This window comes from Penaeus monodon, chromosome 34 (assembly GCF_015228065.2).
Source record: "Penaeus monodon isolate SGIC_2016 chromosome 34, NSTDA_Pmon_1, whole genome shotgun sequence".
Taxonomy (NCBI): Eukaryota; Metazoa; Arthropoda; class Malacostraca; order Decapoda; family Penaeidae; genus Penaeus; species Penaeus monodon.
Window position 1 is genome coordinate 7,764,656 of NC_051419.1, and position 305 is coordinate 7,764,960.

Here is a 305-nt window from a genome sequence, read left to right on the forward strand (position 1 = left end):
TGCTTAGGAGATAAAAACCCGAAAGCACACGAATCTACATGATTTATTCAGTGTTAACGGGTGGAATTTGCCAGTAATCAAAATTATACTCGGAATATAAACACGAAAGATGGTGGGAATTGGGATACGACCATACAGAACTCTGCTCTGCTGAATATACGTAGAGCTACGGTGAAAGTAACGTCTAATTAAATATAGATTTTAAAATGTATTTGCGATGTCAATATTCAGAAGTTTAATGAAGACAGGCAATTGAAAGCCTTCTAAGTAAGAGAGAAGTAGGGGTACCATTATCGATATATAAT

The 305-nt window shown here is 35.4% G+C and overlaps 1 protein-coding gene across 1 annotated transcript in view; it reads right to left on the reverse strand.

Annotated features, from left to right (window-relative positions):
- The window catches only part of LOC119594558, a gene marked incomplete in the record, with an annotated part of 9,134 nt that overhangs the window by 4,584 nt on the left and 4,245 nt on the right, over positions 1–305 (reverse strand).